This window comes from Nothobranchius furzeri, chromosome 1, assembly GCF_043380555.1.
Source record: "Nothobranchius furzeri strain GRZ-AD chromosome 1, NfurGRZ-RIMD1, whole genome shotgun sequence".
NCBI classification, from domain to species: domain Eukaryota; kingdom Metazoa; phylum Chordata; class Actinopteri; order Cyprinodontiformes; family Nothobranchiidae; genus Nothobranchius; species Nothobranchius furzeri.
Window position 1 is genome coordinate 68,807,069 of NC_091741.1, and position 12,668 is coordinate 68,819,736.

Below are 12,668 nucleotides of genomic sequence, written 5' to 3' on the forward strand. Positions count from 1 at the left end.
TGCATGCTTCTGACCTGAAAGGAAATTGGAGTAGCTGGAAGAAAACCCATGCATTCTTTGGAGGAACATGCAAATTCTGCAGATAAAAGACGTGGTCAGGTTTGGAACCTGCAACCTTCTTGGTTTGAGGCAATTTGACTAACAAATGCTACCACCATGCAGCCCATGTCTAATTAACAAAAAAAAAAAAAAAAGATACAGTGAGCTTTTATGTGAACACTTTCTGAGACTTAAGCTGGAGGCTTAAATTAATAACATTGTAATCACCAACACACAGCCTGTTATTGATTAGTGGAGCCTCAGGTTTTGCCCATTTCACAGGGCAGCATGATCATGTCCATTTTTGACCAGTCCCTCATATTAAAACAATCTAAATTATGCACACGATTACCGTAATTGTCAGGTACGATCGGCTGAGCTGGAGTGTGGCTTGGAGACCCAGGCGCGGAGAGACTGGTATTTGGTCGTGACTGATTACAGCGTGGGAAGTTCTCTTCCCGGATGGTCTTTAGAGTTGGCAGATTAGGCTTAGTCATTTTAGAATAGGTTGGCGTCTATCGTGAGATGATGACTGAGTGCCGGCTCAGCTGTGACAGGTCCTTAAATAGGCTCAGCGGGATGACGTCACCGGGAAGCGTCGGTGACAGGGATGCTGGGAACTGGAGTGCAGTGCCAGCCAGGCCCGCAGAGGAGGTTAAGAGGAGGAGTTCATGACAGTAATGGCTCTAAAGACATTCTTTTCAGATAATCCAACCTTTTGTGGTGTGTTATGAGCGCTCGGAAACACGTCAGAACCATTCTGTTCATAAATCCAAGCTTTCAAACATGTTGGTCAGATTTTTGAGTACAAACAATTGGAAAAGGTCCCTGCTCCAGACTAAAGGGACTGATAATGGGCAGAGTTGGCTACTCAATGATAAATGACCCACACTTGTATAACACATATCAGAGTCAGAGGACTCCAAAGCGCTTTACACTACAGTGCATCATTCATCCATTCACACACATTCACACACTGATGGGGATGAGCTACAATATAGCTGCCCTGGGGTGCATTGACAGAGGAGAGGCTGCAGAGCACAGGCAACGGTCCCTCCAACCACCACCAGCGGGTGAGGTGGGTTAAGTGTGTTGCCCAAGGACACAATAGCAGAATTCTCTGTCCAGAGCCGGGATCGATCCTGCAACCTTCGATTACTGGACAACCCACTCAACGTCCTGAGCTACTGCTGCCCCAGCTACTGCTACTGCCCCCCCCCCCAATGGGTGGGGCCAGTTAGTAGGCAGAGTCCGACTACACTATCAACAAGTATCCCCGCTGAATGGGGTGGGCTAGGATGTCCAATGAGCATGGCCAGTGGCTGGGCCGCCAGGTCTCACGTATCATTTAGTAGGAGGTAAAAACAGTTCTTTCTGAAAATATGCGGAAGAAAAACTTTATGACATTTTATTTGTCCTTAAAGCATTTGGACTCAACTAATAACCTTAAAAATGTTAATATTTTATTAGAAAACATTATGAAAAGGGATAGAAATTATACAACAGTAAAATTTGTGACATTGAACATAACTCTTGGTCTTGGTAGAAGGCTCATGGAGAAACTTTGAGCAGGAAGACCTTTGCTATTTCTTCAGTCAGTAGATCTGCATAGAAAAGCTATTTTTTATATTTCTAAACATTTTCTAAAATTTACTAATACAATATTGACTTTTTAAAGTTTATTTTCCTTACTACTTTGTGTTTTTTAATGTTTTATGATTATTTCTTTACTTTCTTCCACATAAAGCCTGTCGCACACGAGCACAATCTGCTGAGCAAACAGCCTCGAATGACTGTTTGTTCAGGAGATACCTCGCCGTGTGCGCCTTATTTTCACTGAGTTTTTCACCTCACGAGACACTGAGCCGATTATCTGACCAGTTCGATATTTTCTGCCTCATGGGGGTAAAAACTCACCATGTGCACACTACTGAGCTACTGGCTGAGCTGAATTATTCTAGTGGCCAATCAAAGCACGTTCTCTGTTAACATGACCCCATGGGTCAATATCAAAGCTTGTAGATGCCTTAGAGCAGGGATTCCCAAAGTGTGGTGCGCGCACCCCCGGGGGTGCGCGAGCTGTCGCTAGGGGGTGCGCGAGGTGAAAAGTGTAATGGCTGCGGAGCTCAGAGAAGTCTGTCATGTGTCACCATTAGCGTAGACAGAAACTCATTTGTGGGTGGGCCTAAGAAAAAGTAAGAGGGCACAATAAATGTAATTGAAAACAAGTATATTTTTGCGCGTGTGTCCTCCGCATGTGCCCTAGCTTCATAATAACAATGCGCCGAGCTTCAGCACTCTGGCCTGCGCACGCCGATATGTTCCGTATTTGACCATTTTTAACGGTGTTGGAGGAATCTGAAGGTGGTGAGTCATTCTGGCAGATTGTAATTAACATCCCGTCTCATGCAGGTGTTCTGACATTGTAAACCTCACACACAGAACATTGTGGATGTAACTAAATAAATCAAGAAATGATTCCCATTCAGGCTATTAACAGCGCGCTGAAGATCTGAAGTTCAGAGTGCGTCTGTCAGAGGTCACAAGTGCAAGGTGCACAAGTGAGCACATCTGGGCTGGGAGAAGTAATTTTACAACAATGGTTTAAATAGCGCCAATAACGAGACGCGGTGACTTAAACGCTGCAAGTTGTGAAGCGCGTTCCATCCGTGAGCCGCATCACCAAGCGGAAAGTGAATGCGTCAAGCATAAACCAAGCTTCATGGAGCTGTGTCGCGCGCGCGCACACACACACACACACACACACACACACACACACACAGATTCAATAAGCACGCACGCTACGCAAACTCCGCCGCGCCGTCAGACTGAAGACAGAAATGAGCGCTGCCTCCTCCGTGATAAAAACTTTTAAGAGGTTTTATAACAACATTTTTCATTCAAGGTAAAGTTAAGATATTAGCTTCTATTTTGGGATGACGTATTAAAGTCGGGTCCGCTCCAGCCAGTGACTCCGAACCTGACCACAACTCATGTTACTGCAGCATTTGTTGTTCCAGTCTGCATGACAGCGGATTGCAGATTCAGCCACACTATAAAACAGCAATAAGTCGGTCTGAGGCAAAAGTGAACCTCATGGCTATAGCTTTTCCATCTTTTCCCCTATAGACAATTGATTACGCACAAGTAGGTGACCAGTTCAGGTTTACACAGAGCAGAAGGAAGGAGAGCGCTCTGGCCGCACAGGTTAAACGTTCCTACATTAAGAAAACCGTTAAATTGCATTTTTTATGTGCTACCTGGGCACTCTAAATATTTATTTAAAATGAAATCAAAGGAAATTGTAATGGAATCGAATGTTTATTAATTACTATTTAAAAAATGAAAGTGACGGGGAAAAAGGTCGATCATATTTTTTTAACCCTGTCTGTTTAGATTGATGTCTGATATACATATATACATATATATATATATATATATATATATATATATATATATATATATATATCCATGCCCTGATGTGGGGGCTGGGGTGTGTCGACATGCTCGGGACATAGAAGGGGGTGGGCGGCTATATAAGTTTGGGAACCACTGCCTTAGAGGATGTGCGCTCCTGCATGGCTACAAACTTTTTACATTTCAATGACGCTAAGACTGAAGTAATTGTACTTAGCCCTGGCATGTCTACACGCCCATGCGATGCTGTGAATCTGGGCCCTTTAGCATCCAACATGAAGACCACCATCCGAAATTTGGGAGTGCAACTGGACTCAGCCCTTAGATTCGACGTGCAAATCAACCAGGTTGTGCAATCGTGTTTTTTTCGCCAGAATTAAGCCCCTGCTGTCCAGAGTGCATTTAAAGACTGTCACACACACTTTTGTTCTTTCAAGGCTCGACTACTGCAATGCACTGTATGCCAGCCTTAGTCAGGGTTCGGTAGCACGCTTGCAGTTAGTTCAAAACTCAGCCGCTAGGTTCATGACAGGCACTAGGCGCAGGGAACATATCACCCCTGTGTTGGCATCCCTTCATTGGCTGCCTGTACAATACAGGGCAAAATTCAAGGTCTTGGTACTTGCTTACAAGGCCTTACATGGAACTGCTCCAGCATATCTTGGCAACCTTTTGCATAGACATGCCCCCTCGCGGGCCCTTCGCTCAGCCGGCAGGGAGCTGTTGATCGTTCCACGCACTAAGTGCAGGTCACGGGGGACCATGTGTTCTCTGTGTTGGCACCTGCACTTTGGAACCAGTTGCCTTTGGTGGTGCATCAGTCACCCTCATTGGGGGTTTTTAAGACTCGCCTTAAGACCCATTTTTTTGTCGAGGCTTTTCAGGTTTAGCAAATTTTACCCGGTTCCGACGCCCCGGCCTCTTAATCTTTTTCTGGATTTTATTTTTTGCTTTTACTCTCCTCTTTTAATAGATTTTATGCTGGTTTTACGATTGTTATATTTTATTCTGATGGTTTTATGTTTTTATTATGTTGTGTTCAGCACCTTGGGCCTCTGCATTGGTTGCAGAAGGGGCTTTATAAATAAATGAAAAATGAAATGAAAAGATGGCAGCCCCCGTCAGCATGTCAGAAAATAAACAAAACGGAGACAGAGCTGGAAACGGAGGAAATGCCTCTACTTTTTTTGTTGATGAAGCGCCGCCGCCACCAGCATTTCAAGGTTAGGAAAGTATGGGTACGGTGATTGGAAAGAAGGGCCAGGCAAGGAGTTAATGCCAATCTACACAGAGATGCGCCTGGAAGACCCAGAATCCTTCCGACAGTAGCGCCACCTGGATCCTTCGATAGAGTAATGGAAACAGTAGGCCCATCGATCCGCAAGGTACAGTTTTTATTATTTTTCAGACACGCAGACAGAGCAGGGGGCTATAGAGAAACCTTTCATATACAACACATGTACACACAAAGGTGCTCACATGGTGATCTCATAAGTATGGACTTGGTCATTTTCAACACATGTCTTAAGACTTTGGTTGGCACTAAATGCACTGTGATTTCTTATCGTGTGATTGCTCAGTAAAACAATGTTGATTTTGTAGTTCCTCATCAGGTTGACGCAGTGATAACTTGCTCTAGTTGTATTGTTTGTCCCTTTTTGCTTATTTTTTTTCTCTTACTGCAGGTCTAGAAGCAAACTCTTTTTCATCATTGATTGTTTATTTTTGTGGGACTCCCCCCACCTTTTGTCTCTTCCTTTCTCTTTCACCTCTGTCTCCGTGTCTGGTCGAAATTATAAAGCATTAAAAAAAAACAATAACAATAAAGTTTTAAGTATCAGGCGTGACATTAAAGCAGATGCTTTGATGCTCCACCTGAGAGTAAATCTGCAAGGCTTGTCACCAGCATTCAGACATTAATTATGTTTGCTTCACAGCCAGATAGGACATGGGGGGGGGGGGGGGGGGGGGGTAAAAAAATGAAAAAGTTCAAAGAAATGGTTAACACATATATAACTGCAGACCATGTTACCAATAGCATAATAGGACATTCATAAACAATTAATTTGAGTCTCACAAAAAAAAAGCCAATTCTGAAGCAACATAACACCCATCAATCAATTTTCAGCCTCTTATCTGGGTTCAGGTCATAGGGGTAGTAACAGAGGTGGAAAGAGTACTACAATTTTCTACTTAAGTATGAGTACCAATACTTTGATAATTTTTTACTCAAGTACAAATAAAAGTACTTGCCTACAATTTTACTCAAGTAAAAGTAAAAAAGTAATGTAAATAAAATGTACGCAAAGTAAAAGTTACTTAGTTACATTTTTATTTGCCATTACTTCAACCAAGAAATCAGATACATGGATTTGATGAAACCCCTCGGTCTCATGAGGTCCTATATGTGTAACACACACACACACACGTCATGATTAATTTAACTACAATGAACTGCTTTTGTAACAATTTAATCTCTTATTCTGGAGTAAAATAAAGAAACAATCTAAATCATCACATATCTGTGGCATCAAGAAGAAGCGTCTTTCGAGTTCAAACAAAAGGATGGAGCACAATGTTTACACCTGAACAGTACCAGGATGTTTTAACTCACAGAGGCCTGCAGGTCTTCTGTTTTATGAGCAAAGCGCAGAGAATATGAGTGCTAAACGTTATTGTGCCACTTCCGTGCGGAGCAGTAGAGAAACACATTTCAAACATGGAACCGAGTCCGGCTGCCGAACCAAGCAGAATTCTGATGACGTAACACCGGTGTACTAAGGTGCGAGTTCCAACCCACAGGAGAGGAGGGAGAGAGGAGGTAAACAGCGAGTGGATCACAGGGACTGAACTGATGTTTTTGAGCAAAACTGCGGTAAAAATGGCTGTTTGTCCTCATTATCAAGTGTACACCCCCCCCCCCACGGTTTAGACGCGGCGCTCATACTGGTGTCTCTTTCTGTTCCGACGCTGCGACATGCAACATTTTTCATTTATTAAGTCTACAATTTAGTTTTACTCAGTAATGGATATGACTTAAAATGTAGCGAATTACAATTCATTTTAAAAAAACATACTGAAGTAAAAGTAAAAGTACAGATTTTCAAAACGACTTAAAATGTAAATACACAAAAAAGCTATTCAGTTACAGTAATGTGAGTAAATGTAATTCATTACTTTCCACCTCTGGGTAGTAAATCAGGGAGGCCCAGACTTCCCTCTCACCGGTAACTAGGGCCAGCTCCTCCAGGGAAATCCCGAGGCGTTCTCTGGCCAGCCATGAGACAAAGTCCTCCAGCATCTCCTGGGTCTTCCTTTAGGCTTCCTCCTGGTTGGATGTATCCCAGAAAACCTCACCAGGGAGGCATTTAGGAGGCATCCTGACCAGATGCCAAAACCACCTCAACTGGCTCCACTCGATGTGGAGGAGCAGCGGGTCTACTCCGAACCCCTTCCGGATGACCGAGCTTCTCACCTTTTCTCTAAGGGAGAAAACTAATTTTGGCTGCTTGTATCCGTGATCTCGTTCCCTTGTTCACTACCCAAAGCTCGTGACCATAGTTGAGGGTGGGAACGTAGGTCGAGCGGTAAGTCGAGAGCTTTGCATTCCGGCTCAGTTCTCTCTTCACCACAACAGATTGGTGCAACGCCCGCATCACCGCAGATGCAGCAACAATCTGCCTATCCATCTCACGCTCCATCTTTCCCTCACTCCTGAATAAGACCCCAAGATACTTAAACTCCTCTGCTTTAGGCAGGACCTCATCCCTGACCTGGAGAAAGCATTCTACCTTTTTCCAATTCAAGCCCAAGGTCTTGGATTTAGAGGAGTCGATTCTCATTTCAGCTGCTTCACACTCCGCTGCGAAGCGCTTAAACAAAAGACGGCGATCACGTTCTGATGAAGCCAACAGGACCACCTCATCTGCCAAAAGCAGAGACTCAATCCTCAGGCAACCAAAACAGATCCCCTCAAAATCTTGGCTGCACCTAGAAATCTTGTCTATAAAAGTTATGAACAGAATCGGTGATAAAGGGCAGCTTTGGCAGAGTCCAACTCTCACCAGAAATGAGCCTGACTTACTGCCAGCAATGCGGACCAAGCTCTGACACCAGTCATACAGGGTCCTAACAGCCCTTATCAGAGGGCCTGGTACTGAGTACACAACACCTAATCCATTTTAATTTTCTTATTAATGTCAGTTTGTAGTTTCACTTGTCATAACGTCATCCAACAAATGTATGATTTAATCTTAATTACACAACGAATAAAAAAATATTAAGATCTGATAGGTAATTTTAGATTTATCCCATATTACCTTAAAGGACGACACACCCGGAGAGAGAGAGAGAGTAAATTGATTATTTGTAATGTCCATGTGTGCGAATCAACATGCGAGAAGCTGGACTCAACCAACCAGCCCCCACTCTGCTCCAGCCTCAAAACCTTCACCTCACCAGCTCTGCATACCCGCCGTCTCCATCAGGAGACCCGAATGTTAGGTAATATTTAATCTCCATAACCCTGGAACCTGAAATAAACACACATGACAACAAGGAAGACATTATACCCTGAGTCCCCAAAATATGGAGAGTTAACGCAGAGGAACCTCCTCCGAGGCTTCCCCACGTCACTCCCAAGTCTCCTCAGTTTCCCAGGGGCTTTATTCAGCAAAGGATGGGGGAGAAGGCGGGGCCTTCTCAGGTTACAGAGGTACAGAGGTTTTTATTGTATAATGGGATAGAGGGCGGGCCTTCCTTGAGTTTCAAAGTTTATAGACTCATCTCCTAGGAAACCATATTCCAGAGATAACAGCACAGCAGGCTTACACAACTCCTCAGCTGACTGGTAACTTAATCAACATTCTTCAGAATCAGCTGACTCAATCAACACATATTGTTTGGACCTTCATCTTGTCTCAGGAAGTTGGGTGATCACAGAGGCCATTCTTCACCGCTCTGAAATGTGATCAAAGAAGATCGATGACCTTTCGTTTAAACAAATACTTATGTCCTGCAACATTCTTTAGGCCTCAAAAAGGTACATTAAATACACAAAATACCTATCAAGATCAGCCTTAATGGAGCAGTTTTGATTCACTGGTAATGCCAGGGAGGAATTTCATAGCTGTGGAAAAAGAAAACATTACTTTAAAATAAATGTTCCTCATACTGCTGTTCATCACCAGACTAATCTCTTCACTACAACAGCCAGGAGTTTTTATCTTTCCTTGATGGATTTCAGACCATATAATTAAACTTACAAACCATTTTCTTCTTCTGTGTGTTCAGCATTCTTCATCTTAGGACTTCATCATATACATAGATGGCTCAATTCATTTCATTCAGTTGAACTAAATAGTAAAAAAAAAAATATATATATATATATATATATATATGTATATATAAATACATTTTCTGCCTCAGTCTGGAATACGTATTTATATGATTAGTTCCAACAGTTTTGTTAATCAGTATGTTCAAACTTACAGATGCATCTTAATAATTTGACAAAGTGGTGTTGTGGGAATCCATGATGCTAATAGAGAGACGTGTTCTCCAAAAGGATTGGGGGGGAAAAAAATCAGCCTTTTTTTAATACACGTGAGAAAAAAAAAAATATATATATATATATACAGGTGTGCACATAAGTGGTCCTCAGGTGTGCACGCGCTGTCAAAATAAACAAAATAAACAAAATAAACAATGCGCACCTGAAAAAAAGCTGCAGCACACATTTGTGCACCTAAGATTTTGTGGAGGAAGGAAGACATTTCTGGAGCATTTTAAAGATGTCCAAGAAGCAAACTCCATATTTTGGTGTTCCTCTGCCTCCAAAAAAATGTCAGACTGAGTCGGAACCGCAAAAGAAAAGTGTAGTCGCGGAGAAGTGGCTGCAGGAGGTCGGCTGGCTTCAAACAAACGATGAACGCACAGAGATGTGGTGCGGATTATGCCATGAAAATCCCACCCTGGCAGACAAAAACAGCGCCTTTTACATAGGCACTAAAAACTTCAATCATCCAGATAAACATACTAACAGCAGAGAACATCAGAAAGTTGTTCAGGAAGTTAATAATGAAGCTGGACGCAGTCAGGACGAGAGACCCAGCGGTCCACTCAACAAATGGAAAGACAAGCTAAATGAAGAGCAGCAACAAGCACTCCACAATGCTTTTCTTTTAGCTTTTCACAAAGCGAAACATGGACGTCCTATGCACTCGTATGAAGAAGATATTCCGCTTCTGAAGAAGCTTGGAGTTGATGTCAGAAATGCGTATCATTCACGAGAAGGTGGAAGCCGGATCATTGAATACATCACACAGACAATCACTTCTGATTTAAGAGAAAAACTGCAAGCAGCAGAATTTTGTTGTGCTCTTTGATAGATCAGAAGACATCACAAAAACTGAGCAGGAAATCGTGTACATTGTGTCCGTGTCCAGTGCCGGTCAGTTCAGCTCAGATTTTCTTGGAATAATTAATCTGGGGGCCAATCGAACAGTGCAAGACATAGTGGATGGACTTGTGCAGCTGTTTCATGCGTGCGGCTTAGTGGAGTGGAAGACAAAGTTGGTGTCTGTCGCTGTCAACGTTGGAGTGTACAACGGGGTTGTCCCCAAATTACGGCAGATGGTGGACATCAAGGATTCCCTTGTGCATATTCTGTGCACTGCCCACATGCTGGAGAACTGCAACAAGTCAGCAGATGAAGCAGTCCCATACTGTGAGCAAGCCCCCACAATACGGCTCAAAAATTGAAGCAATCCCGGAAGTACCAAAAATTGCAGTTCCACGCTCATCCGCTGGGGGCTGGTGTCAGAAGCGAGCAAATCCTCGTTGACTCCCATGTTAAAAATATCAATTTAAAAGCAGAAATAAACATGTTTACAGCTTGGTACCAGAACATGTTTTTTGTTTAAATGATCTAGTTTACACTCATGACAACTCTGAGGGGGGTAACTTTTTTCTCACTCTTATGTTTAAGTGTATTGAAAGCCTAAAATTCTGTATAATTAATGAGCATCAGACCCACGTGACCACAGAGCTAGCTCCGTGGAAAGGCATCAGTAGAGCCTCGGTCTGGCCTGGAAACAGTTTCGGGATTTTGAGTCTCTGTGTTTGTGTATTCTTGTTTGGATATTTTAGTGCAATTGTTGGACAAAATGACTTGCTGTGGTATTAATTGCACTAATAGAGCGTCCAAGGAGTCTCCACTTCATTTTTTTCGGTAAGTAAAATTATATTTATGTATTTTAGGTCACTGCCGAGCTGAGCTTAGATTTTAACATGTACTGTTTAACCATGAAATTTAAATGTAATAGGGTAAAACCCAGTGCATTTAACATAATGCTGCACTTTAGAAAATGGGTTGAAATATAACATGTTGGTGGAGCTGGGTTCCGACTATCGGCTTGTGGAGCTCTCGGGAGACCAATGTTTTCCACCCGGTTCTCCCCTACCCACAGCTCGGCGCATCTCTGTCTGATCGCGGCTTCTGTGTGCTGCGCGGGCTGCCGGCTTGAGTAGCTCTGGGATGGAGACCTTTCCACCCGGTTCTCCCCAGCGGCAGCTCAGCGCATCTCTGATCACAGCGGCGCTTGTCTGCTGCGCGGCTGCCGGCTTGTGGAGCTCTCGGGAGACCTCTGTGTTCCACCCGGTTTTACCCAGCGGTCAGCCCGGTATATCTCTGACTCAGAAGCTCTGGTGTTGTGCACAGTTATCTCCGGTTAGAGCTAGGTTGCTACCTCCGTTAGCTTAGCTCCCACCTCCGCATTAGTTTTGGGTTAGCTTCAGGCTAGCTTGTAGCTAGTTCGACCGGGTGTCCTCAGTTGATCCCAGCCTTACAGCCCAACCCTCAGCTCCACCTCTCTTCCTTTTGTGGAATTGTCTGGGCTTGACAGAACCTGTGACACGGTCAAAATGGCGGTGGTGGCCACCTCCCATTTGGCCTCAAAAACGTGTTATTGGAGCCTATGGAAACCCATTGTCCAATATTTATATGTCGATGACTGTGAGTCATTTAACCAATCCATTGTTAATCTGCTGAGGTTTGATTTGAAGAAAGGGGATGCCAAGCAAATTGCACAACTAAAAATTATATACTTAGAGAAAGGCATAGATTTTGTGAAATTGGGAAAGTTTCACAACATTAGATGGTCAGCATGGAGACAGGAGAGTGTTAAAAATATGGAGAATATTGCCAGCCATCCAGATTCAAGTGGCAAAAAGTGATGGCATGAGCCTGAAGCACATCTGCACAGAGAGTTTATGTTGTTTCCTTGCAAACAATCTTGACATTAGAAACATTTTACAGTTCACGCGCCTCAGGTTTCAGAAAGATAATCTAACCATAGGTGAATGTAAGGATGAGCTGATGGTTGCTGTTAGACAGCTGACTCTACTCACATAGGGTGAGGGGAAGTACGGGAAGGAGACTGGGGCACAAGCTGATGCTGGCAGGGACAAAATCAATGTATTGAGAGCTCTAATTCATGAGTTTGCATGCAGATACTGTATGAATCTCTCAAATCACGTGATCACTTATTGATCTTTGTTACCACAACTTGGCCTCTTGAAGCTAAAGATCTCCTCAGGTTTGGTAACACAACTCTGAGTAACATCCTTTACAAATATGAGTGCATCATGTCTGTTGACAGAGAATCCACTTTAAGAGAGTGGGTGCGCTTACAGCAAGTTGGGAGACTTTTGGCATGCTCCTCTGTGTGCGACCTGATGAATGTTGTGAAGACAAGCAATCCTGATAGTTACTCCAAAATTCAGAGGGTCCTTTGTCTGTCCCTTACACTGCCTTTAAGCAGCGCTGTATGTGAGAGAGGATTTTCACATTTGAATATCATCAAAACAAGTACGGATCTAGCCTATCAGACAATCGGCTTGCATCACTAATGCACATCATGCTGTCCCAGTTTACCACAGAAACCTTTGAGCCAAATCCATTGGCTGAACCAGGAGAAAAGGAGTAAGCCTGAGCAATCTACATCCTCTGCTGTGTGTGAACTGGAGGAAGGCAGTCAGGATAGTGAGGAGGATGATGAGAGTCTGTAGAAATAAAAATGGCATTTATGCCATTTAAAAAACGTCAGTGCTCTGAAATAGTAATTTTGTCAAGTGCTTTAAAATGTATTTCATTTGATTTTTGTTATCACAAAAGCAGCTGTTTACACATTGTGTTTTACATTAAGACAATT